Source organism: Oncorhynchus clarkii, chromosome 6 (genome assembly GCF_045791955.1).
Source record: "Oncorhynchus clarkii lewisi isolate Uvic-CL-2024 chromosome 6, UVic_Ocla_1.0, whole genome shotgun sequence".
Classification (NCBI taxonomy): Eukaryota; Metazoa; Chordata; class Actinopteri; order Salmoniformes; family Salmonidae; genus Oncorhynchus; species Oncorhynchus clarkii.
In genome coordinates, this window is record NC_092152.1 from 26,872,792 (window position 1) to 26,898,606 (window position 25,815).

At 41.0% G+C, this 25,815-nt stretch overlaps 1 pseudogene; it reads right to left on the reverse strand.

The window, feature by feature from the left end:
- Positions 1–4,760: 4,760 nt before the first annotated feature.
- LOC139412340 (centromere-associated protein E-like) lies at positions 4,761–25,639 on the reverse strand (annotated as a pseudogene).
- Positions 25,640–25,815: the final 176 nt, after the last annotated feature.

Below are 25,815 nucleotides of genomic sequence, written 5' to 3' on the forward strand. Positions count from 1 at the left end.
CTTATTTAGCGCTCGTATCCTTATATCAGTTGCATACCACGACTCCAATTACATAAGCAAAGCAAAGCGTTATACTCTAACAGATGATGATGTAAAAAGCCCATAAACAGAATTCCACCCATGGAAAAATACACTTTGAAAATAAGTTTAGGCCTATGTGTGAGTTAACTCAAGAAACGCCAAATTAATAGCCTATCAACTAACAAAATACGCTGATATTCCGAGCAGCAAGCGTGTAATCCAGTCAGCAAGCGCCAGTTAAAGCTTTTGTTGGTGGGATTTAGCCAAGCAGATCACTGGCAAAGGTTTTCGCTCCATAGTCTAGTCGCAACTGGTCCTGATGAGAGAAATACATACAATTATACAGTTCTGTCGAATGCCAGTGCGCTCGCCAGACAAGGCTATTAAGGATGCCCTCTCCTGGCCATAACGCGTGCCAGCAGTTGCCATCAAATGGATGGATGAATATACACAAAATGAATAGACCATGTTTTATGTCTGAACAATGAACTGTAAGGCTACTACACAATAACATAACGTTGCTGATTATTTATTGATTTCAGCAAGTATATAAGGTTGCAGGCTTAAACTTAAAGCCAAGGCTAAAAGCATCTAGCCCATATATCAAGAAATAAAGGCATCAGGTGTAGGCTACACTAGTAATTTCAGTAGAAATTCTCTTCATATGCAATATGTTCTGCCGTTTATTCCGTTCCATTCATCATTTAAACCATGCAAGAAATAAAAGGCATAGAGGCACAGTAAAGATACACTACATGACCAAAAGTATGCGGACACCTTCTTGTCGAACATCTCATTCCAAAATCAATGGCATTAATATGGAGTTGGGCCGCCCTTTGCTGCGATAACAGCCTCCACTCTTCTGGGAAGGCTTTCCACTAGATGCTGGAACATTGCTGTGGGGCCTTGCTTCCATTCAGCCAGAAGAGCATTCGTGAGGTTGCGCACTGATGTTGGGCGATTAGGCCTGGCTCACAGCCGGTGTTCCAATTCATCCCAAAGGTGTTCGATGGGGTTGAGGTTAGGGCTCTGTGCAGGCCAGTCAAGTTCTTCCACACCAATCTTGACAAACCATTTCTGTATGGGTCTCGCGTTGTGCATGGGGCATTGTCATGATGAAAAAGAAAAGGGCCTTCCCTAAGCTGTGGCCACAAAGTTGGAAGCACAGAATCATCTAGAATGTCATTGTATGCTGTAGCGTTAAGATTTCCTCTCACTGGAACACAAGGGGCCTAGCCCAAACCATGAAAAACAGCTCCAGACCATTACTCCTCCTCCACCAAGGTTTACAGTTGGCACAATGCATTGGGGCAGGTAGCTTTCTCCTGCCAGCCGCCAAACCCAGATTCGTCTGTCAGACTGCCAGATGGTGAAGCGTGATTGATCACTCCAGAGACCACGTTTCCACTGCTTCTGAGTCCAACGTCGGAGGGAGCGTTACACTACTCCAGCCGACGCTTGTCGTTGTGCATGGTGATCTTAGGCTTGTGTGCGGCTGCTCGGCCGTGGAAACCCATTTCATGGATTTGAAAGTGCCATAAGACTGGTAGACTTGCAATGTCAGCACAACAAACAGTTGTTGTGCTGACATTGCTTTCAGAGGCAGTTTGGAACACGGTAGTGAGTGTTGCAACTGAGATGATTTTTACATGCTTCAGTACTCAGCAGTCCCGTTCTGTGAGCTTGTATGGCCTACCACTTTGTGACTGAGCCATTGTTGCTCCTAGATGTTTCTACTTCACAATAACAACACTTACAGTTGACCGGGGCAGCTCTAGCTGAGATTGCATGGCTGTGTGATCGATTTCATACACCTGTCAGTCAGCAAGTGTGGCTGAAATAGCCAAATCTACCAATTTGAAGGGGGTCCACATACTTTTGGCCACTACTCAGCCATTGTTGCACTTTGCACTTACTCACTTAAATGTGTCATGAATAAACAAACACTGCCTCTCATGACCTCTTAATGGGACTTTGACTCAAGCTCAGTCATTTCTGGTGTGGCCCTTTTAGTGACCACACTAACTACAAAAATTGACACTTTAGCTCACATCACTAATACACTGCAGTTGGCATGTGATATGACAACACAACAGGTGACACCAATCAAGCCAATTCAGTCATTAGGCAGGCAGCACAGCCCAAGGGATAACACTGTGATGCCATCATGCGTTTTATGAATGCAGAAAGTAAGTTATAGACTGTTGACCAAAGAGAGTTGTTACATTGGAGGATTAACCAGGAATGGAGTTCCATCACAATGCAATGTCCAAAATACACATTTTACACCTGCATATAACCACATTCGGAACATTAAATACTTACTTACGTAATAAAAATTTAAGGGACAAATAACCAACACATTTTAGTTCATTTAGTTTATTTTGGTAAACAGGGTTTTAAAAAGTCTAATTCAGCTCATGTATTCACATCTTATTCTGGGAATGGAGCCCAGAGCAAATGGAATATTTATACCCTGACAATTGGAAATTAAAACACTGCAAGTAGTCAGTGTGAGTTGGCGCTAAGAATAGAGCAAGCCTAAAATCCTTCAAATAGCCACTGACGTGAAAACATGCCTTAAAGGAACAATATCAAGACCTATTGTAGGAGTAAATGTGAATAAACATATTCAGACTTGACTTTAATTCAGACTTTAATAGAGAAGAAAATGTAGTATGATGGTCCTCCTACAAAACATTTTCAAACATCTTTAACAGTGAATTCATGAGAGAAACTGGCCTGCCCAGGACTGCCTGTCATGCACTGTCCCTGGCCTGTGCATGTTTGAATATTGCTGTTGCAATTCTACTGAACAACTTAACTGTCCTTGATTGAGAAAGAATGTCATTTTTACTTCCTTTCCCATCTCGGTAAGAATTCTGTCAGCAATTTAGAGCACTGTGTTTTATTTGTAAAATATTTGTAATCTCTAAACACAAATTGCCTGGGATTTTTATTTAGGAGATTCAGATGTTTTCCAACCTAATCTTTACCAGCAAAGTATTACAGTAAGCTGCTGTTGTGTATGTATTATCCCATGTCAAGCCACATACACTCAAAGTTTTAATTACCTCCCTAAAAAAATCTTACATGACCCATTTTCTACTCAAGGATATTTATGTGGGCATGTGATTTAGCTGTTAAGAGGATTCAAGGCATGCAGAATGATCAAAGTAATATTTTTGTAATATTAGTATTTCCCAAAACAAGTGTTATTTCTAAGTGTGCATGTTACCTCTTAGTTTTTAAGCACTGGCAAGAATACATTTCTAAATCTGACAATTATAAGGAAACAAACTTTTTGGAGCATCTATTTGTGTGCATCAGTATTTAATGTTGTCTTGAGAACTCCTGACTATTTTGTGGATGTGTTCCTCAGTCTCATACAGCAAATTAGTTAACTTAAAAAACTTGCTATATTTGAGAAGAACTTTGAGTGACATACCTAATCAAATACATTTGGTCACCATACAATTCCACCTTTTAGTTTCTGGGTCAATAATAATCCACAAATGTAATTATGAATTTCATTTTACCTCTGTCACAAGTTCACAACATGCACTTCCAAAGGCAGAGAGGGCTTTTTGTTTTCTAAAGCAACCAGCACTGCCTCCAAATTGCCTCCCATGAAACTTTAATGACTGTCTGTGACTGAGCCCTGAATAATTGAACAAGGGAAAGACCTGTCCTGGATGATTCCCACTGTAACACATTATGGAAATATACAAATAATACTATTAGATGAAACAAGCCACCTCAGCAATTAGGTGGGCTGCCGGGAGAGGTTCAAACTTTGACACTTTTGCTTACTTTAATTGCAATGAGGGCTACTCCGACAACTTGTGCTTGAGGAATGACTGGTTCAGTATTGAGACTGTAATTCCCTTTTAAGAAGGTCTCCCTTTATTCTTGAACTTCTTCACAAGGACTTTGTTCTTTTTCTGACCAATTGTGTTCCATCTTCTTCTTGTATTGCCTACATAAGAAAACCCCTGTAGAAAACTGGCAAACCTATTTACCATCAATATTGTGATATCCTTGGAACAAAAGTATCAAAAGATACCAAGTCTTAATAATACTATTAATGAGTTAGGTGTCCAAGAGAAGCTTGGGGAAAGTGTATTTTGTTGATAATCTGAGTGCAGACTTCAGCTCTTCCAGTTCCAGATTTGACAGTTACTGTATGTTGATATTTGTGAAATAATGAAAACCACTACTCCTCTCCGGCTAGAGGTTTCGGTAAATAAAGTATTTCAGCCTCGATGGCATCACAATGTTTAATGAAAATAACTTTTGGAGCACATGTGTACTGAATAATCTTGCCTGAACCTGTTAACTCTCAAAGGTAATGCAGAGACTTCAGCTCAGAAGTCTACCAGTCTTGTGGCACTTTCATACCCAATCGGTCGTGTCTTTTTAGCTGGTGCAGTCATTAGGTTACAGAAAACTACTGCATGATAAGTATGCAGGGCTCAGTCACTGGAATGTCTTGGAGTACAAATTAAGTAATGCATTCCGTGTATCTTAAGATCTGTCTTCTTTACTTTGTCAGGCAGTCAGAAAACATCACTTAATTCCCTTCCATTTGGGAACCTGTGATCAAATTACCTTTGATGATGTGCTACAGAACTCTAAAGGTTATTTACCATGGTGCCAGTCCTCCTTCTGAAGGCTTAGTACCCTTCTTACAGTAATCCCAACAGAGAGAACAGGAAGAATGTGGTTACTGCACCCTCTTAAATGAAATGTGAAGCCATGCAGAGGAAGCGACCAATAGCCGTGGGGCAGCTACTGAGACCCAAGTCTAAGTGGACCGAGTCAGGCCTCCTGTTTACCTGCACAACATACAGGCAAATACAGTTATTTAGAATAATTCTGAGTTTAATTCTGCCATATAGCTAAATTACCCTAGTGATGTTCCATCTTCAAAAATGTAACGGATATCCCATTAGTCTGAAAATTATTAATGGGAGAAACTGAACATCAAGACCACTTTGCATAGACACCAAGTTTAAAATCCTCCATCATTGTCAAAATAAAACATTCTCAAACTAAATGGTGTAAGCATGCCATCTGCTGTCAGAACAACTGAAAGTGCTATTACATAGAGAGCAGGTAAAGTTGAGTCTTATTAAAATAAACTGCTCTTTATTTTAAAATATAAGGCTATCAAATACAATATGAAAACAAACACTTTGAATATTGAAAAATAGATAAACAATGAATGATAAGTGCAATTTAGGTAAATCATTTACTGCTGTTTGCATAGATCAGCTTGCTTTGGTGACAGGCCACCATTCCTCCTTTTTAATCCACAGTTGCATCTGAAAATAGTAAAAATAGAAGACTAAATGAGCCAAAACAAAACCAAAGCAAACAAACCACCATGCAAAACCAAAGCAAGCCTTGTATGGCAGTGTTTCCTCTATGTTCATTTTTGTCACCGCCACCAAATATTGTTTGTAATATATGCCAAAACCGCATGCTTAGACATAAGTGGTATCCATGAGTTTACGGATTCCATAAACTGGGTAAGTAGAAAAAGTGCTTAATTGCCAAAATCTTGCACTGTCCCTTTAAGATCAGCGTGACAAGTTATAACAAAGTACCAGTCAAAAGTTGACACCTACTCATTCAAGGGTTTTTCTTTAATTTGACTATTTTCTACATTTGTAGAATAATAGTGAAGACATCAAAACTATGAAATAACACATATGGAAACATGTAGTTACCAAAAAAACTTACCACTAAGGGTGGTATACAGTAGACAGCCCTATTTGGTAAAAGTCCATATTATGGCAAGAATAGCGCAAATAAGCAAAGAGAAATGACAGTCCATCATTAATTTAAGACATGAAGGTCAATCAATCTGGAAAATTTCAAGAACTTTGAAAGATTCTTCAAGTGCAGTCGCAAAAATCATCAAGCGCTATGATGAAACTGGCTCAAGAGGACCACCACAGGAAAGGAAGTCCCAGAGTTACCTCTGCTGCAGAGAATAAGTTCACTAGAGAGTTACTAGACTCAGAAATTGCAGCCCAAATACATGCTTCAGAGTTCCTGTAACAGACACATCTCAACAACTGTTCAGGAGACTGCGTGAATCAGGCCATCATTGTCGAATTGTTGCAAAGAAATCACTACTAAATGACACCAATAATAAGAAGAGACTTGCTTGGGACAAGAAACACAATGGACATTAGACCGGTGGAAATCTGTCCTTTGGTGTGACGAGTCCAAATGTGAGATTTTTGGCCCCAACCGCCATGTCTTTGAGACGCAGAGTAGGTGAACGGATGATCTCTGCATTAGAGGTCGACCGATAATCGGAATGGCCGATTTCAAGTTTTCATAACAATCGGAAATCAGTATTTTTGGGCGCAGATTTTTTTATACCTTTATTTTATACCTTTATTTAACTAGGCAAGTCAGTTAAGAACACACATTCTTATTTTCAATGACGGCCTAGGAACGGTGGGTTTAACTGCCTTGTTCAGGGGCAGAACGACAGATTTTCACCTTGTCAGCTCGGGGAATGCAGTAGAAGCCAAGTTAAGTTGCTAGCTAGCATTAAACTTACCTTATTAAAAAAACAATCATAATCAGTAGTTGTAACTACACATGATTGATGATATTACTCATTTATCTAGCGTGTCCTGCATTGCATATAATTGATGCAACGCTGGGGGATGATTTAACAGAAGCGCATTTGCGAAAAAAGCACAATCGTTGGACGACTGTACCTAACCATAAACACCAATGCCTTTCTTATAATCAATACACATAAGTATATATTTTTAAACATGCATATTTAGCTAAAAGAAATCCAGGTTAGCAGGCAATATTAACCAGGTGAAATTGTGTCATTTCTCTTGCGTTCATTGCACGTAGAGTCAGGGTATATGCAACAGTTTGGGCAGCCTGGCTCATTGCGAACTAATTTGCCAGAATTTTATGTAATTATGACATAACATTGCACAACCTTCAATGTAACAAGAATATTTAGACTTAGGGATCGTATTTCACTGAAATAAACTTTTTGTCACTCCAAATCCAGACCTCCATGGGTTGATAAATTTGATTTCCATTGATCATTTTTGTGTGATTTTGTTGTCAGCACATTCAACTATGTAAAGAAAAAAGTATTTAATAAAAATATTTAATTCATTCAGATCTAGGATGTGTTATTTTAGTGTTCACTTTATTTTTTTGAGCAGTGTATATAGTAAAAAAATAATGTAGGGAGTTACTTCGTTATTTCATAGTTGATGTCTTCACTATTATTCTACAATGTAGAAAATAGTACAAATAAAGAAAAACCCTTTAAATCAGTATGTGTCCAAACGTTTGACTGGTACTGTATATTTGGAGCCAACGAGCGCATAGCCACCAATTGCTCCTCATCTCCCTACAGTGCGGTGGCACGCATCATTAAATTTTTATGCATTTTGGAGTAAACTATCTTTCTTTAAAGTCACCAGAAGTGACCTTCTCAGTCATTCCAAATATCCCAGGGGGCTTGAGACCAGACTAGTGCAGTGAAGAGACCCACACCCGATACCTTTGCTTAACAAAAATTCCAGAGGAAACACTGGGTATAGGTTACAACTCCAAAGATGGAGGAAATGTTAGAGAGAAATCAGTGATTAAGTGTTATCCAACTTTTGTTACCAACCCCTATGATACAGTACCTTACTCAATTAAACCAGTACGTGACAAGTGACATTAACTGCCAGAAGAGAAGTTTTTTGTGCTCCAATTAATAATAACACCACCATTTTATCACAAACACAAGGGATAACATTACACCAATTACCCGCTTCTGCACTTCCAGCAGCCTCCATATGTGATGTTATGGGAATACACACCACTTCTGGTCAAATGTAACTTCATTAAGGCCAACTGCTGTTTGGTGACTGGATACAAACTTTAAATATAAGGTAAACTCAGGTAAATTTGACTGTAATTACCTTGAACGGTTCCAAGGTTGGAGTTATCAAAAAACTGCTTGGGACAGTTAATCGACATTCAGAGCCTGGACGGACATCAAAGAACTTTCTCTTGGGCGAGTCGAGGAACTTCTTGGGAGAGTTGAGGTCCTCAGAAGTCATGGGAAGGCGTCGTTTTGTATGAGTACATGCAGATGGAGGCGTTTCAACCACGTCCCTCCTCTCCTTCAGCTTAACTGCTCTAGCCTTCCACTTGAAAATATCTCCTTGCTGAGTGGAAACACGGCTGTGAAAACAGAGAGAAATGGCAGAATGTCAGTGATACGATATCTCAAGGAACTTCGAAACATTACAGTAATCTTAGATTCAGCTTTACCTCACCAATTCAGAAATTCTCTTTTGTAGCCGTTTCACTTCCTCAAGTTTGTTCTTTTCAAGGAGAATGTTGCTTTGGACCGTACGTCCTCTGGTGGTTGTCAGTCTGGCATGCAGATCCTCTCCCCCCATGACTGCAATAACAAACATCTCAATTAGGGCTCATAACTATTCACTTGTTTTGTGGTCATTTCAAATTCTATTCTTAATATTGTCTGGGGCAGACTTACATAACTGTTCTCCCTCCTGCTGTGATCTTCTCAGAGTCTCCTTCAACGTCCTCAGAGTGTCCTCCTTGTGGTTCAGGAGCGTGGTCATCCTCAGTAACCTTGGGAAAACAAATGCAGAACGTCATAAACATGCATCTTCTCCAATGATGACTCATGGAGAGATACTTTAAACAAGCCCTGCTCAAATTCAGTAGTGGTACAAACCTGATGGAACCAAAGGAAGAATACACATTTAAAATGACATTGAAGCTCATGATTAAAACAAATTAAGCCTTACTTGGTGTTTAGAGGACAATGCAGTCATCTCCATCTTCACAACTTTAGCATTCAGCTTTTCAAGCTCAAGACACTAGGCGATGCTCTTCTCTTGGCCAGAACCTACAAACAAGAGAAGAAAAAAAAAACAGTATTGTAAAGTTTATACAGTATTGAACACATCCCACACAAAATACAAAAACACGTAGGGGTGAAATTCCACCTTGTTCCAACTCCTACGTCAGTCTCTCTTTGAGGATTTGGATAGAGCCTTCCCTATCCTTGACTTGTGCACAAGCATCCTGAAGCTCAGTTCGTAGGAGCTGGGTGGCTTGTTTGTGGTTTGAGACCCTATTAGCAGCTTTAATCTGGTGCTCAACTCTCATTTGCATTTCCTGCAAACACAAAATATACATTGTAAACTAGTCATGGGTTCAGATAGAAGAACAATGGAAATTATCCATGAGATTGAAAACAGGTTAAAATGGTACCTTGATTTCTCCCTCCAACTGCTGACATTACATGGCAAGATGCTGGTTGTCCCTCAGCTGGTCAGCTTCAGTCTTGACTGGGGCATTCTCCAGTATCTGCAGTAGAGTAAAGGTCTTACTCCGCTCTTCTTTCAGCTGACTGTCAGCCTGTGCTCGGACCACACCTAGCTCTTTCAGCAGACCACGGTGCTCATCTCACAATCCCTGTAAGACAAGAGGAAAAACACTGACGCACAAATCATGATCGAACCCTGTGAAGCAATTGACATTCTGTATGTGCTAACTAAGACTGGAGATGATTGGTGGGGTTAACTACCTGGAGAGCCCGTGTGTTGGCCTGTGCCACGGCAGAGCGCCGGGCCAGCTCTGCCGCGGGAAGCTCTCCACAGCTGACGAGCCAGGAAGCTCTCCACAGCTGACGAGCCAGGTGAGTGGACCATGCATAGAGCACTCAGCCTCCTCATTGTTCCTCTCTCACGCCCTCAGCTCCTCTGACACCACTGCTGAGTGAGTGGACAGGCACTCCTTAAGCTTATCCAAAACATTATTATTCTGATAACCCATGAACACAATTAGTTTCACAACATACAGTATAAATGCATTTTCTGGCATTTCATTTTAAAGACAAAACGGTGCAGTAATGTGAGGCCTACCCACCTGGAGGTAATCGACTCTCTTGTCCAGCAGCTCTGACAGCTTCTGGTCCCAGACTCCAAGGAATTCGTTCTCAGCCACCTTGACTGAGTGACTGGGTGCCTGGGCCCTACAGATGAGCAGGTGCTGCAGTCTCTTCTCCTCAAATACAGCCAAGTCATTCAGGACCAGGGCTTCAAAGTGTGTTTTGTAATCCTTGGCATACAAGGATTAGCCTGGCATACATCTGGAGCAAATTCCCTCTGCTTCGCTAGTGGTAAAACACTTCGTGCTCCATGTTATTGAACTGCTCTGTCAATATGGAGATGGTTGCATTTGCATCACTGAGCATCTGGAATGGGGGCAAAAGTTAATTAGAAAAATGCCACAGCAACTTCAGACACACCAGAAGGAAACAGACTGTCCTTCTTTGAAGCCCTGCAATTCTTCTTTCAACTGCTTCATCGGAGGGCAATGCAAAGGAACCATTTAATGCAATTTAAGCCAAAACCACTTGTACCAAAACATTCTGATCTTGGTTCTCTCACATTATGACTGCTTCTCTAAGTTCAGAACAGTCACAGACTCTCACCATGTCCATACTGTCCTGAATGTTGCTATTCACCTTGCTCCTATCATCTTTCACCGTCTTCAACTGCTCTTCAAGAAGCTGGACCTGCAAAACAACATTCAAGGAATTAAAATATATTTCCCCTAATGGCCTAACACCACCAGCTTTGTACTGGTATATGGTTTAACTACGACTTACTTGTTGTTTAAGTAGGGCCTCTTGTTGTTCTCTCTCAGCCTGCTGTTCTGTGTTCAGATATTGCTGCTGTTCTAATGTCCTCTGGACCTGTATGACCTGGGGAGACATTTCACTTTAGACCACATCAAAATAATAATTAATATATAAAAATTCATATTTTAAAACTAACAAAGGCTTCACCATGTCTATATTTTCCAGAAGATCTCTGAAGCTGGGCTCTCTCATCTTTCATGTGTGCGTGTTCCTCCTCTAGCTGCTGTATCTGAACAAGGTGAAACAACATACAATGATCGAAACTGTCAACAAGAAACTAGGAGACACCATCACCTGGATGAGTTGAAGCTATTACTGACTTGTTGCTGAAGTTGAGTTGTTTGTTGTTCTGTCTCAGCCTGCTGCTCAGAGTTGAGATGTTGCTGCTGTTTCAGCTCCTCCTGGACTTTGATGGACTGGTTCAAAGACTTCAAATTATATTCATGGACAAAATAAATCATAATGATGGTTTCTGAACAATGTGATTAGAGAATGTTTAACTTCAACTCACCATCTCCACATTCTCCTCCAGTTCTCGCTTGAGCTGGTTCCTCTCCTCTCTTGACTCCACCCAGAATCTCCTGGAGCTGGTCTCTCTCTTCAGTCAGTGATGTTACAGTGGAGAGCAGCTTCTCCAACTCCTCTGCATGATTCTGAGGGCTGTCTGTCTTCTCAGACAGGAGACGCTCGCTCTCAGCTCGCACCGACTCAAGCTCCTCATTCAGCTGAACAGTGCGGTTAGCATTTATATTAGAATCTATATCTCAATTGATGTGACAATCAAATCAAATTGTATTAGTCACATGCGCCGAAAACAGCTGTAGACCTTACAGTGAAATGCTTACTTACGAGCCCCTAACCAACAATGCAGTTGAACCCCCCCCCAGATAAGAATAAGAAATTAAAGTAACAAGTAATTAAAGAGCAGCAGTAAAATAACAATAATGAGATTATATACAGGGGGGGTACTAGTCCCAGGGTCCTTAGCTTATTGGTGAGCTTTGAAGGCACTATGGTGTTGAATGCTAGTGTAGTCAATGAATAGCATTCTCACATACAGTGCCTTGCGAAAGTATTCGGCCCCCTTGAACTTTGCGACCTTTTGCCACATTTCAGGCTTCAAACATAAAGATATAAAACTGTATTTTTTTGTGAAGAATCAACAACAAGTGGGACACAATCATGAAGTGGAACGACATTTATTGGATATTTCAAACTTTTTTGACAAATCAAAAACTGAAAAATTGGGCGTGCAAAATTATTCAGCCCCCTTAAGTTAATACTTTGTAGCGCCACCTTTTGCTGCGATTACAGCTGTAAGTCGCTTGGGGTATGTCTCTATCAGTTTTGCACATCGAGAGACTGAACATTTTTCCCATTCCTCCTTGCAAAACAGCTCGAGCTCAGTGAGGTTGGATGGAGAGCATTTGTGAACAGCAGTTTTCAGTTCTTTCCACAGATTCTCGATTGGATTCAGGTCTGGACTTTGACTTGGCCATTCTAACACCTGGATATATTTATTTATGAACCATTCCATTGTAGATTTTGCTTTATGTTTTGGATCGTTGTCTTGTTGGAAGACAAATCTCCGTCCCAGTCTCAGGTCTTTTGCAGACTCCATCAGGTTTTCTTCCAGAATGGTCCTGTATTTGGCTCCATCCATCTTCCCATCAATTTTAACCATCTTCCCTGTCCCTGCTGAAGAAAAGCAGGCCCAAACCATGATGCTGCCACCACCATGTTTGACAGTGGGGATGGTGTGTTCAGCTGTGTTGCTTTAACGCCAAACATAATGTTTTGCATTGTTGCCAAAAAGTTCAATTTTGGTTTCATCTGACCAGAGCACCTTCTTCCACATGTTTGGTGTGTCTCCCAGGTGGCTTGTGGCAAACTTTAAACAACACTTTTTATGGATATCTTTAAGAAATGGCTTTCTTCTTGCCACTCTTCCATAAAGGCCAGATTTGTGCAATATACGACTGATTGTTGTCCTATGGACAGAGTCTCCCACCTCAGCTGTAGATCTCTGCAGTTCATCCAGAGTGATCATGGGCCTCTTGGCTGCATCTCTGATCAGTCTTCTCCTTGTATGAGCTGAAAGTTTAGAGGGACGGCCAGGTCTTGGTAGATTTGCAGTGGTCTGATACTCCTTCCATTTCAATATTATCACTTGCACAGTGCTCATTGGGATGTTTAAAGCTTGGGAAATAATTTTGTATCCAAATCCGGCTTTAAACTTCTTCACAACAGTATCTCGGACCTGCCTGGTGTGTTCCTTGTTCTTCATGATGCTCTCTGCGCTTTTAACGGACCTCTGAGACTATCACAGTGCAGGTGCATTTATACGGAGACTTGATTACACACAGGTGGATTGTATTTATCATCATTAGTCATTTAGGTCAACATTGGATCATTCAGAGATCCTCACTGAACTTCTGGAGAGTTTGCTGCACTGAAAGTAAAGGGGCTGAATAATTTTGCACGCCCAATTTTTCAGTTTTTGATTGTTAAAAAAGTTTGAAATATCCAATAAATGTCCACTTCATGATTGTGTCCCACTTGTTGTTGATTCTTCACAAAAAAATACAGTTTTATATCTTTATGTTTGAAGCCTGAAATGTGGCAAAAGGTCGCAAAGTTCAAGGGGGCCAAATACTTTCGCAAGGCACTGTAGGTGTTCCTTTTGTCCAGGTGGGAAAGGGCAGTGTGGAGTGCAATAGAGATTGCATTATCTGTGGATCTGTTGGGGCGGTATGCAAATTGGAGTGGGTCTAGGGTTTCTGGGATAATGGTGTTGATGTGAGCCATGACCAGCCTTTCATAGCACTTCATGGCTACAGACATGAGTGCTACAGGTCGGTAGTAATTTAGTCAGGTTACCTTAGTGTTCTTGGGCACAGGCACTATGGTGGTCTGCTTAAAACATGTTAGTATTACAGACTCGGTCAGTGACAGGTTGAAAATGTCAGTGAAGACACTTGCCAGTTGGTTAACGCATGCTTGTACTACACGTTCTGGTAATCCATCTGGCCCCGCAGCCTTGTCTGGTACGCTCGTGCCACTGGCAGCTCTCGGCTGTTCTTCCCTTTTGCCGGATACCCTCATCCTACTCCTTCTCTGTTCCTTGGGTGATGTAGAGGTTAACCCAGGCGCTCTCATTTGTTGACTTCTGTAACCATAAAAGCCTTGGTTTCATGCATGTTAACATCAGAAGCCTCATCCCTAAGTTTGTTTTACTCACTGCAGTGTATCAGTACATAATTTGCGTCGGGCTCATCAGACTCGTTAAAGGAAAAGAAGGATTCTGCCAGTCCATGGTGAGTAATCGCAGTCCTGATGTCCAGAAGTTATTTTCGGTCATAAGAGACAGTAGCGGCAACATTATGTACAAAATACGTTTTAAAGATAAGTTAAACACAAATAAATGAACAAAAAACACAATCGGTTGGGGACACAAAACGTCAGCCTTCTTCTCCAGCGCCATTGTTGTTGTCAATTAATTTCAGTCGTTAAGTAAAAGCACATTTTACCTGACTTTGCAGTTCAACTAGATGTAACAGATGTGCAGTATCCATATGTTTAATATTTTCCTCTTGATGGTGAATCAGCTCCTCCTGGTTTTCAATCATCTGCAAAATGATGAAAGGTACATTAGTAGAATTTAAAAAAGCTTCTTTTGATTGCAATTATCAATGCATGCATTTTCTAAATATTGTAATTAAAATCGATGAAATCACTCACCATCTCCACATTCTACTCAGGGTCCCTCTTGAGCTGGTTTCTCTCCTCTGTGACTCCCCCCCAGCATCTCCTGGAGCTGGTCTCTCTCTTCAGTCAGTGAGGTCACAGTGGAGAGCAGCTTCTCCAACTAATTTGTATGATTCTGAGGGCTATCGGTCTTCTCAGACAGGAGATGCTCTCTCTCAGCTTGCAATGATTCAACCTCCTCTCTCAGCTGCTTAGCTTTTATCAGGGGGGAAACCGGTGAAATGTTTCATCAATATGCATGTGATCTGAAGAGGCTACAGTGTCAAAAAGTAAGGAAGAGTAGGCTATTAACCTGCAGTTCTAGAATAGACTCCTTCTGTAAACTTTGGCTCTCAAGGTCAGAGTTCAGTTGGCTCTGTTGTCAGAGCTCCTCCATTCCATCCAAGGGAAGTCCCTGGGTTTCTTCAGCCTAGAATAAAAATAATGTGTTACACTTGTAGCAGTAGAAGCATTATGGTGCTCACAGTGAACACTTCAAAGTCACTGAGGGTTGTTGAACTAGAAAACATTTGGCCACGGCCTCACCATCTCCATATTTTCCTGCAGGTCACCCTTCAACTGACGCCTCTCCTCTGTCATGGTTTCCTGTTCCTCTCCTAGCTGCTGTATCTGAACAAAACAAAAAATAAGAAATGTATCCAGTGTTTCAACAATGTTCTAATGTAACCTGAATGTAAAAGGGTTGACAGATACTAACTTGTTGCTGAAGTTGAGCTTCTTGATGTTCTGAGGGGGAAAAGTATATTCCTTTTACATCCCCATTTACAGCTTGATGCTCCAATCTATTTCTTAAACAAAATGGCCTTCCTAAGGGTACAACTCACCATTTCTACATTCTCCTCCAAGTCTCTCTTGAGCTGGTTCCTCTCCTCTCTGACTCCACCCAGTATCTCCTGGAGCTGGTCTCTCTCTTCAGTTAGTGAGGTCACAGTAGAGAGCAGCTTCTCCAACTCCTCTGCATGATTCTGAGGGCTGTCTGTATTCTCAGACAGAAGACACTCTCGCTCAGCTCACACAGACTCAAGCTCCTCACTCAGCTGCTACTCCTATAAGGAGAAAAAAGATATGATCTAATTGTATTATTACTAAACAATTGAAGAAAAATCAAACCGTCCAAGAAATTAACTTGCTGTTCTAGGAGAGACTCCTTCTATAAACTTTGGTTATCGAGGTCAGAGTTCAGTTGTCTCTGTTGTCGGAGCTTTTCTTGGATGGAACAGAGACGCCCACGAGTCTGCAGCCTAGAGAGGAGAATAATATCACAATATAACCAGTGCTTGACTTGGGCAGTAGCTCAGCGGAGCTGAATACCGGCACCACCAATTTTCTACTATTTGAACTCTTGTTCTTCTAATAGAATATTAGCTCAAAAGTATTGTGGAGCTCTTGCATTTAAATATAAACAGTACCAGCCCCCAAAACGAGTACCCAAAACTGTTTCAGACCAAGTCAAGCACTGAATAAAACTGACACTGATGTTTTTGTTGACAGTTAGCTACACCAAAGTGCAGCTGTTGGAAGACCAAAAAACACTTGGACATGTCCTCACCATCTACATATTTTGCTGTAGGTCACTGTTCAACTGACTACTTTCCTCGTTCATGGTCTTCAATGCAGCCTCTAGTTCCTGTATCTGAACAAACTGGAAATATCACAAGTGAAATCTTCCATTTAAAAAGGATCCCAGACAGTAACTTACGTATAAAAGACACTGGCACTGACTTGTTGCTGAAGTTGATCATCTTGTTGGCCGCGTCTGCTGTTCTGAGTTCAGATGTTGCCGTTTTAGCTCTGCCTGGACCTGTATTATGTGAAAATGGCATATTCCTCTTACATCCCCCTTCACAGCTTGATGCTCCAATTTTTTCTCAAACAAAATGACCTTCCTAAGGATACAACAGTTACTAATCACCATCTCCACATTCCCCTCCAGGTCTCTCTTCAGCTGGTTCCTCTCCTCTCTGACTCCACCCAGTATCTCCTGGAGCTGGTCTCTCTCTTCAGTCAGGGAGGTCACAGTAGAGAGCACCAACTCCTCTGCATGATTCTGAGGACTGTCTGTCTTCTCAGACAGGAGAAAATCTCACTCAGATCGCAGACTCAAGCTCCTCACAGTTGCCTTATCTGAAGGACAAATTAACAAAATGAATTACCTACTGTAGAGAGACAGCTGAAGTTAGTTGTTTTGAGAGGCACTGCACCTGATCTTGGTGTTCTTGGGATAGATTGTCATTTTGGTCCTTGAATGATTCACTGTCAGCAAGCTTCTCAATCAAGTCTTTCATGACTTCTTGCATTCCACACAATGTACACTGCTCCAAAAAATAAAGGGAATACTAAAAAATAACACATCCTAGATCTGAATGAATGAAATATTCTTATTAAATACTTTTTTCTTTACATAGTTGAATGTGCTGACAACAAAATCACACAAAAATTATCAATGGAAATCAAATTTATCAACCCATGGATGTCTGGATTTGGAGTCACACTCAAAATTAAAGTGGAAAACCACACTACAGGTCTAGCATTGTCTTGCATTAGGGGAACCCAGGGCCAACCGCACCAGCATATGGTCTCACAAGGGGTCTGAGGATCTCATCTCGGTAGCTAATGGCAGTCAGGCTACCTCTGGCGAGCACATGGAGGGCTGTGCGGCCCCCCCCAAAGAAATGCCACCCCATACCATGACTGACCCACCGCCAAACCGGTCATGCTGGAGGATGTTGCAGGCAGCAGAACGTTCTCCACGGCGTCTCCAGACTCTGTCACGTCTGTCACATGTGCTCAGTGTGAACCTGCTTTCATCTGTGAAGAGCACAGGGCGCCAGTGGCGAATTTGCCACTCTTGGTGTTCTCTGGCAAATGCCAAATGTCCTGCACGGTGTTGGGCTGTAAGCACAACCCTCACCTGTGGACGTCGGGCCCTCATACCACCCTCATGGAGTCTGTTTCTGACCGTTTGAGCAGACACATGCACATTTGTGGCCTGCTGGAGGTCATTTTACAGGGCTCTGGCAGTGCTCCTCCTGCTCCTCCTTGCACATCAGCCAGGAAGCATAGGAACTGAGAAGTGGTCTGTGGTCACCACCTGCAGAACCACTCCTTTATTGGGGGTGTCTTGCTAATTGCCTATAATTTCCACCTGTTGTCTATCCCATTTGCACAACAGCATGTGAAATTTATTGTCAATCAGTGTTGCTTCCTAAGTGGACAGTTTGATTTCACAGAAGTGTGATTGACTTGGAGTTACATTGTGTTGTTTAAGTGTTCCCTTTATTTTTTTGAGCAGTGTATTTTCAATTGATGCTCGACGCTCTTCATTCTCCTTCAGCTAAATCAAAAATACATTGTTGGTGGACAGCCTTACAGAAAATTCTTACAATAAAAAAACAATTGAAGGTCATGTGATTTGACAAGGACCGACTTACTTTCAGGCTGGACTCTTCCACAGTAGTAAGAAGCTGACTGTTCTCCACAGAGGAGCACACCAAGTCCTTACGGAGAGTCTCCAGTTGTTCAGTGATGTCGATTTACTGATGGGTTAGGTCGTTTTCCCTCAACTTTGCTTCACTCAGGTCATCTAGCAGTTTGACTTGCTGCTCCTGGGAGCTCTGGAAATGTTCTGAGTTGCTGAGCTTCCTCCTTAGCAGACACCCAGGCTCTCCCTCGCTATTTGGACTGCACACAACTCCTCATTGAGGACATATACCTGAACAGCCAGAGAAGAGGGGATTCATTAAAAGTAACTTCTTTTAAAAGACAAGTCTCTATTGCTTTACATTACAACAATGGGGTTACCTGCTTCATCAAACTGTCCACTTTATCTGGAAGATCCTGCAGTGGACTCAAATCCTTGATCTTAGCTTGTAGGGTTTTCTCATCTTCATGAGACTTCTCCAGCTCTTTCTTCAGGTCTGTAACTTTTTTTCTCAAGTTCAATGCTGTCTATGAGATCTAAGCAAAAAGAGACCGCATGATAGCAAATAAACAAGAGGTTGGGGAAGAGAGGAAATATTATACAAAAGACAACCAACACTAACTACATACTTTTTGGAGCTTTTCCATCCAGGAGAGTAGTAAGCTTGGTGTTCTCCTCAAAGGCTCCCTGTAACTCCCTCTGAAGGTCAACCTGCATCTTTTTGAAGCGTGATTCTTCTGTCTCCAACTGATAACTAAGGCCATTCCCCTCAGCTTCCATCCCTCATAGCCAGCAGTTAGTGTGACATGAAAGCTAGGCCAAGGCATAGAGTTAAAGCTAATGCAACACGATAATGGTCAATCCATTGAGCGCAGTTTGCATTTAAATACAGGCTGCAAACTGACAAATAGGTTGAAGACACATCCCTCTCTTTGAGTGAGATATTTTCACTGCGCAGGTGGGCCCACTCCTTCTTAGTGTCACAGCTCAGTCCCTCAGCATCGTCCAGAGTGCGTCGCAGCTGCTTCATTTGTTGGACCAAGTCAATGTCACTCTGAAAGAGAAAAGTATGATGGCTATGTTACACCAGTGTGGTGAACACGTTTGGCACAAATCAATGAGCTAAAATTATTTTAAATGAATGTACCGATCTTTGTAGTTCCTCTGCCCAGTCATCTTTCTTTTTCAGCTCCTCTGACATTGCCACCAGATTAGCCTAGGGATGGACCGTAATTGGCAAATCAATCAAAAGCCATGCAGCCCAGCACTCATTGACATACAATACATCTCGTTAGCCTCACTTCTTGCTCCTGCCTAAACATTTTGTAGTCTCACCTCAAGCTCTTGAGATTTGCATCCAGATGCCTCCACAGCCTTCTTTAAGGACATTTCATTCAGTAGTTCTTTCTGTAGTTATACAAAAGGTTACAAGCACAAACCATCTTAATGACTTATAGTAAGTCCCTATGACATTCATGGACTTGCAATTGTCTTATGCCATACATAGTACATTCCAATTTGCTTAACTACTACATTGAAATAGATTGGTTATATAACTTTTGACAAATCTACGCAATCTTTGCAGCAGTCTGTATTACCTCGTTCTCTTTTGCTCTCCTCTTCCAGAAAATTGAACTCATCCATCTCTTTCTTCTCCTCCATCTCCTGAAGAAGTGCAGCCTTTTCTTCAAGTTTTTAGTCCATCCCATTAGAATGTTGAGCTCCTGCTTGAGATAATCACACTCAGCAGCAGCCATTTCCTGTTGACAGACCACATGGTGAGTTGAGAATTCAATACAAAAATAACCGAAAAACAAATTATAGCTAGATACCTTCTCAGACACCAACGTCTCAGAGTTGAATTGTCTCCTCAAATCCCCTTTTCATCTGTAAAGAATGACAGTTGGACCATTTTTGCATTTAGAATAAATGATTTCTGACATTCTGCATGATAAACCAGTGAGAAGGCATTGGTGATAGCCAACCTGCTCCTGTGAGTCAGTGGAAATCTAGCGTCTTCTGCAGTTCAGCAACCCTCCTCTCAAAAGTCACCACCTTCACCATGGCCTCCTGCGCATCAGCAGGCATTTGTGACTTTTCTTCTATCCGCTTCTCTAGTTCAGCAACCCTGCTCTCAAAAACCACCCCTTTCTCCATGGCCTCCTGGTTCTGCTGAACTTCATTTTCCAGGTGTGCATCAGTGGGAATTTGCAACTTCTCTAACTGCATCTCCAGTTCGGCAACCCTCCTCTCGAAAGTCTCCACTTTCTCCATGGCCTCCTGCTTCTGCCGAGCCTCATTTTACAGCTGGATCTCCAGACGGGACACCTTCTCAGACAATTTGTTCAACTCGTTTGGAGATAAAATGGCAAGGAGATTGAGGTTGTTACCTCATAAATATCTTGGAATTTTAATTGATGAAGGCCTCTCTTTTAAATTGCATATTCAACAACTTACAAAAAAATTGAAGCTGAAATTGAGATTTTATTTTAGGAATAAGGCCTGTTTTTCTTTTGAAGCCAGGAGGAGGCTAGTATCAGCTACATTTATGCCTTTAATAGACTATGGGGATATTTTATATATGAATGCTTCCGCTCAGTGTTTGAGATCAATTGACACCCTTTACCATGGCACTTTGAGATTTATTTTAAACTGCAAAACCCTTACTGCACTTTGTATACAAGGGTTGGCTGGCCTTCTCTAGTCACTCGTAGGCTCAGTCACTGATATACTTTTATTTACAAAGCCATTTTGGGTTTACTACCTTCTTATTTGGTCATTTTTATTGTTCAGAAATGTGGTGGGTACTCTTCGTTCGCTGGACTTTATCCTGCTAACTGTTCCAAACGTCCGTACTGAATTTGGTAAAAGTGCTTTTATGTACTCTGCGCCATTGTCTTGGAAGAACTTGTCCCGATTGGTATTTTTAAATCACTGATGAATGATCTTGAGACTGATTCCCTGACCTGACAATGATTTTAATTAGCTGTTTTTGATTTTGTTATACTCTTGTGAATTCTATATTTTTTTACTAGATTACTTGTAGTTTTTCATGTTGTTTGTCTGTAATATTTGTAATGACTTGGTGCTGCCTATCTTGGCCAGGATTTTAAATCTGAATGAGCCCTTCTGGTTAAATAAATAAAAATTCACTAGAACAGAAGAGAACGCAGGAACATGAGAATGAAGGACAACAAGAAGGTAATGCAGCGTTACGATAAGATGGCAATAGTCCATGTTCACCTTTCTGATAAACTACGCAGTCACACTGCTCTGGTTCATCTCCATGTCAAAGGTAGAAGAATCTAACTCATCGCCATCTGTGAATACACAAACAGAAAAAAAAGCTATTCAACATGATTTATGCGCCAGTATGGCAAAATATAGCATACCGTATAGCAGAATAAAAGCTACCACTGACATTTAGTTTATTTTTCCTATGGTTATTACCCTCCTTCTGCTCTGTCAAGACAGACATATCAGCATTTCTCTTTTTGAGAAAAGGCTCAGCAAAGCTTTTCCACCGCACGTAACCCTCCATTTTGGCATCTTTACAAATATAAAGACATGGTAAAACAAAGTAAAAATAACCTAAAAGTACAACTGTTAAGGAATTAAGCATCCAATACATATCTGTAAGGGACAAAAAGTTAACCTTTTTGATGGAAACAAAGTCTGAGGAGGTGACTAGAAGTTTGGTAAAATTCTTAATCCTGTCTTCTTGTTCTCTTTGGAGCTGATCCTTCTCTTGCAAAATCTGGGACAGAGTCTCCTTCTGTCGCAGTTGTTTGAGTGACTGAGGAGACCTAAGACAGTGCACAAAAATAAAGGTTGAAATTGCATTTGTAAAAAGGGTAAATTCTTTGAAAGGAAAGCCGGCAATATTTCTAAAGAACCCCAATAGCCAGTACAGCTAGATTTGCCTCATGAAGTCTGTGCTTGAGGTCCACAATTTCATTTCTGTATCTTCTAAGAAGGGCTCCGTCATCAGAAACCTCTGACATTCTTCATGTTCTTTGCTGCACTAGAAAACTACATTGTAGAGCTGGGAAGATACTTGATTTAAAAATAAATGTTACATTTGTCTGATATTAATCATTTAAAATAAGGATTTAAGATGGACAAATATTTCACCCACTTGAAGAGTGCTAAGCGTTTCTTCCACAGTAACTGGGGTGATTGTGCGGATGACAGTTTTTACAATTTCCACCCAAGGAATTTTGGAGGATACGGGTGAGTTTACTGTCCCTGTAGTTAGTAAAACCCCTGAATATATGGATAAAAATCACATTAATGAACATTAAACAAATTGCATAAGTTACACAAATGCTGTGGAAAAGGGTAAGTAACCAAACACCTACTTCTGGGTTTCATCAGACAGTTTCTTGGTCACTTGAGCGAGGGTGAACAGGCTGCGATTTATATTACATCCTTCTTTGAAACGTGTACCTACAATATCAGATGTCAAAAATCCCAAAATGCAACTGAACTCAACCACCAAAGGAAGGTTGTTCAGATATTTCACACTGTTGTTACATTAGCACAAATATCAAACCACTTACCTTCAGCGCCTGTTTGACTTGCTCTCTCAGCCCCAGCCAGGTCAACCAAATTCTACATGAACATGAGACTGGTAAGAAAATACAAAATGGAGGACACATCTGAGTTCACCAAACACACTTCCCTGTGGCAGCTTAACAAATGGAACACAATAATGGCGCGGTCTGAATTTTCACCAGATGCAGGGTCACCCCTGTCACGACTCTCCAAGACCTGAGAAAAAACACCAGCATTATCTCCAGCACACAGATAACCAGATATGCATGGTCTATTGTGATGTATAATAAAGTGTCTTACCATGCGGAAAATTGTATGTGAACAAATGCGTCACGGGATCATTTTTGACTTTCAATAATGGCGATTCTCTAGGGCATACATTTCACATTGAATAGTGTCAGTATGTTAAAGTCAATACATTTATTGTATTTAATCTAACATGATGGTTTGAATAAGGAATAAGAGCATTTTGCTTTCTCCTTTTCTAACCCACACAAGGGCTTGCTCAGTAGATGTCACCAGTTCCTCAGTAAGGTCAGCTACATAGACATTTCACCATTTAAAAACACCCGTCATATCTTGGTTATTGTAGTTCAACAGTTCTATTGTTTTACAATGTTTCCATCAAACTTACATTGTTCCCCTCTCGGATTTCTAGAGGCTTCCTTTTCCAACTGTCAGAGCAAATCTGTCACCGTTTCATTGTAGATCTCCAAGTATGACACACTCAGAAGGAACTCCTTTTTTGGACACTGAAGTAAAAAATTACAACACATCTTACACATGCATATGGCTGTTTATTTTCTAACTACTCACGTTTTTTATAGTCTGGAAGACATCCTCCATGGCAAAGGGTATATCTCCTGGGGTAAGAGAACTCCCAATCATAGCGAATGTCTTCCCAGATGCAGTTTGTCCATAAGCAAATATTGTTCCTGAGAAAATGTTTGCCATTTAATATAGCTATGTCAATAAACAAGTCAAATACAATTTGTTTAAATAGTGTTACTAAGTGTTCAAAATATATTTATATGGTCAACATACTATAATCTCTACAGAACAAAAATATAAACTCAACAATTTCAAAGATTTTACTTAATTACAGTTCATATAAAGAAATCAGTCAATTGAACAATTCATTAGGCCCAAATCTATGGATTTCACATGACTAGGAATACAGATATATTTGTTGGTCACAAATACCTTTAAAAAAAAGGAGAAAAAAAGTAGGGGTGTGAAGTATCTGGTGTGACCACCATTTGCCTTATGCAGCACGACACAACTACTTCACAGTGTTGATCAGGCGGTTGATTGTGGAATGTTGTCCCACTCCACTTCAATGGCTGTGTAAAGTTTCTGGATATTGGCAGGAACTGGAACATGATGTCGTACATGTCAATCCAGAGCATCCCAAACATGCTCAATGGGTGATGTCAGGCCATGGAAGAACTGGGACATTTTCAGCTTCTAGGAATTGTGCACAGATCCTTGCGACATGGGCCGTGCATTATCATGCTGAAACATGAGGTGATGGTGGCGAATGAATGGCACAACAATGGACCTCAGGATCTCTTCACGGTATCTCTGTGCATTCAAATTGCCATCGATAAAATGTAATTGTGTTAGTTGTCTGTAGCTTATGTCTGCCCATACCATAACCCCACAGCCACCATGGGGCACTCTCTTCAAAACGTTGATGTCAGCAAACCCCTCGCCCACGCGACACCAACGCCGGTTGGAAATACTGCCAAATTCTCTAAAACTACATTGGAGGCGGTGTATGGTAGAGAAATTAGCATTCAATTATCTGGCAACAGCTCTGGTGGACATTCCTGCAGTCAACATGCCAATTGCACGCTCCCTCAAAATTTTTGACATCTGTGGCATTGTGTTGTGTGACAAAACTGCACTTTTTAGAGTGGCCTTTTATTGTCCCCAGCACAAGGTGCATCTGTGTAATGATGACGCTGTTAATCTGCTTCTTGATATGCCACAACAGTCAGGTGGATTGATTATCTTGGCAAAAGAGAAATGCGCACTAACAGGGATTTAAACAAATTTGTGCTCGAAATTTGCGAGAAATAACATTTTTGTGCGTATGTATAATTTTGGGGATATTTTATTTTAACATGGGACCAACACTTTACATGTTGTGTTTATATTTTTGTTCAGTGTACATGACGAGGCTAGAATGAAATGTGATGTTCCTCTGGTCTTCTCTGTCTGAATGTTTCCCTCTCCTACACAGGTGGCAGTCCATGTCTCCTCTGCGTCAGTTCAGGAAGCTCCCAGAGGAAGTCATCAAGATTGAAAAGAACTTCCCATTCGAGCGCCTCTATGACCTCAACCACAATGAGATTGGTAAGTCTGCTCTGCATTGCAACCCAAATGTCCCACTTCGATCTGGACCCACTAACATTACATGCTCATTGATTCATCCCCGGTTGTTGAAGTTGTCACTGCCTCTAGCAACTTACCCTGAAAATTAGTTGGCAACACTGTTCACAATCCCTTACCATTATAACCTTGAACAGTGGAGACAAGAGACTTTGCAAGTTCCTGGTACAGCTGTAGAGTTGTTTCTTCAACACTAAATACACGGTCTGTAAGGAAACAAATCATACAAACAAGTGATTCACGTTATTGCCTGCATTTCCGTCCAACATTCATACTCACCTAAACTGAATTTCTTGGTAAAATTTCCATCATCAACCTGATGAATTGTCTGCTTATCAGCTTTCCAATACAACTTGACCGGCTCGGCGCTTTCTGCAGCAGTTTCCTCCCTACGACGACAACATTAGAGCTCCACCACAGATAAAGCTACTGTAGGTAGTTAGCAAGCCAATGTCTCAACTAATCCTAACCCAGTTTACAGTTATTATACAATCATTAGTTGGTACAAATTAAATCTGTTGGCTTGCTATATTAATTAGTTACCTACTAACTTACTAGACCTACTAACTTACTAGAACTAAGTCAGCGCAAACTAACGTTAGCTAACTTTAATCAAAATTGTTAACGGTACTTGTTCAGTAAACTAACTAGCTATATTTTAAGGTGAGAAAACAGCCTCACTGTTCTATGAGAGGTCGAACACGTACACAGACTTTGACAGCAGATTCCTCTGCCATTGTGAAAAAGTCGTACATTTCCCTGTCAGCTAGCGATACCCTTCACTTGACGAATAATGTTAGCTTTCTGGCTAGCCTCAAAAGCTGACTGAAAATTAGCGCACTGTCTTTTTTTTTGTGTGATAAAAAAAAAAAAAAGATTATGCTTTATTGATACAACGCACTGCAGAAAAACA